Source organism: Piliocolobus tephrosceles, chromosome 15, assembly GCF_002776525.5.
Source record: "Piliocolobus tephrosceles isolate RC106 chromosome 15, ASM277652v3, whole genome shotgun sequence".
In the NCBI taxonomy this organism is placed as follows: domain Eukaryota; kingdom Metazoa; phylum Chordata; class Mammalia; order Primates; family Cercopithecidae; genus Piliocolobus; species Piliocolobus tephrosceles.
The window spans coordinates 90,223,193-90,226,022 of NC_045448.1; positions in this window are offsets into that span (position 1 = coordinate 90,223,193).

Consider the following 2,830-nt stretch of genomic DNA (forward strand, 5'->3'; position numbering starts at 1 on the left):
TATACATGATGTTAAGTGAGGACTTAGTATGTGTGGAGTGTGTGTGTGTGTGTGTGTGTGTATGCATCAATATTATTTTGAGAAAAGCAAGAAGTGGGATAATTTTTGCTATTTCCTTTGATTTTTATTGTGGTTGACGGTTCTTCTGTAGATCTGTAATCACTTGAGTTTTCTTTGTTGTGTGTGGATTGTCTGTTCTTGTCCTTCTGTGCTTCTGTTTTCTAACTTTTAATGCAAGGAGGTTAATGTCTTTCAGCTCTTACACTGTAGGAATTACATTGCTATTTCTTCTACCACAAAACACCTTATTGAAAAAGAAAAACTCTGGTGCACCAAACTGATGTCTCAAATTCACCCTGACTGCCCCTGCTCCCCCTGGATCTTAGCAGAAATTTCAGTATGGCAAACAAAGCAGATAGAGTTCCTATGGGGCCTAAAGCTTATGCAACTTGGGAATTTTCTTTAACCATTTTTTTTTGAATGGTGAGATTTTAGCATATTTTGGCTGAAATATGGGAAAAAATAATGCCCAGTGAGATTACATGATTTTTCTGGGATTGATAGATTCATGTCTCAATTTCCCTCTGAGAAAGAGAGTGGGGTGGTGAGGAAGGGAAGGCAGTATGGAGAGCTAGGACCCTTTGCCTTCTTTCAGGATGAGAAAGAAAAGGAATAGCCAAGCTTGCCATACACAAGTGGCCCCATCCATTTATAATATTCTTTCGGTATCCTTTTATTGTCTGTGAGATCCATAGTAATGATCTCTCTATTGTTTCTGATATTAGTAATTTTTGTCTTCTCTTTTTTTTCTTGGTTAGGTTGACTAGAGTTTTACCAATTTTATTGATCTTTTCTAAGAGGGAGCTTTTGTTTTATTTTCTCTATTGTTTCCTGTTTTCAATTTCATTGATTTCTCTAATTTTTATTATTTATTCTTCTGCTTGCTTTAGGCTTGTATTGCCCTTCCTTCTATTGTTTCCTAAGGTGGAATTTTAGATGATCAGTTTTAGATCTCTTTTTAAAATATATGTATTTAATGCTATAAGTTTCCCTCGAAGTACTGCATTGCTGCATCCCATGAATTTTGAGAAGTTGCGTTTTCATTTAGTTCGAAGTGTTTTAAAATTTCTCTTGAGATGTCTTCTTTGACCCATGTGTTATTTAGAAGCACTTTGTTTAATCTTCAAGTATTTGGAGACTTTTTGGCTCTCTTTTTGTTATTAATTTCTAGTTTAATTCTATTGTGGTCTGAGAGCATACTTTACATGATTTCTGTTCATTTCACTTTTTTAAAGAACGCTTTATGGGACAGAATGCAATCTCTTTTGGTAAATGTTCCATGTGAACTTGGAAGAATAGGTATTTTGTTGTTGGATAGAGTATTCTATAAATGTCAATTAGCTCAAACTGGTTGAGAGTGCTGTTGACGTCAATTAAATCATTACTGACTTCCTACCTGCTAGATTTATCAATTATTGAGAGACAAGTATTGAAATATCCAACTATAATACTGACTTTGTGTATTTTTCCTTGCATACCTATCATTTTTTTGTCTCAGGTATTTTGATGCTTTGCTGATGCATGCATGTTGAGGATTGTTTTGTCTTCTTGGAGAATTGACCCCTTTAATATTACATAATGCCCTTCTTTATCCCTGATGATTTTCCTTGCTATAAAGTCTGCTTCATCTGAAATTAGCTCTTCCAGCTCTCTTTTGATAGTGCTAACATGATATACCTTTTTCTATTCCTTATAACCCATCTGAGTCTTATATTTAAGGTGGGTTTCTTGTAGACAGCATATGGTTAGGCCTTGCTTTTTTGCTACTCTGACAATCTCTGTCTTTTACTCGGTGTATGTAGACCATTCACATTGAAAATGATTATTGATACAATAGGATTAATATCTACTATGTTTGTAACAGTTTTCTATTTGTTAGTTATTTCTTATCTCTTTTTTCCCTTGTCCCATCCATTTTAATGACTATTTATCAGTGTTTTCCCAGAGATTGCCTGAGCTCTCAACCAATATCATGTCTAGCTCTGTGTGCAGCAAAATATACTTCCTCATACCTGTGCATAATAAGGCAGGTGTGAAGGTGTTCGTGCAGCATTGCCTTTAAAGTGGGCAAACCCAGTCTTCATCAATGGGGCAATAGGAATTTAAATTATGGTTCACTGACCTACAGGAATACCAGGTAGCAGTTAAACGTAAGCCAATACATCTATATGTCCTGGAATATAGCAAATTCTGACACATATTGTTAAGTAAAAGAAGTGAGTTGCAGACCAGTATATGTATTATAATTCTTTTAGGTAAAAATTGTGTGTGTGTGTGTGTGTGAATGTCTAAATGCACAGAAAAGTGTGTGTCTAAATGCACAGAAAAATCTCTAGGTTTATACAAATTGTGTTGATGGCAGGTTTGGGAAAGCAAAGAAATATTAATTATATTTTTTCTGACAAAACTTATATTCATGTATTCGTAAACTTTAAACACACACACACACACACACACACAAACTTGTTTAAGACCAGACTGGCCAACATGGTGAAACCCTGTCTCTACAAAAATACAAAATTTAGCCAGGCATGATGGCAGTCTCCTGTAATGCCAGCTACTGGGGAGGCTGAGGTAGGAGAATTGCCTGAACCCGGGAATGTGGAGATAGCAGTGAGCTAAGATCACGCCATTGCACTCCAGCCTGGGCAACAGAGTGAGACTCTGACTGAGAAAGAAGGAAAGAAAGAGAGAGAGAGAGAGAGAGAGAGAGAGAAAGAAAGAAAGGAAGGAAGGAAGGAAGGAAGGAAGGAAGGAAGGAAGGAAGGAA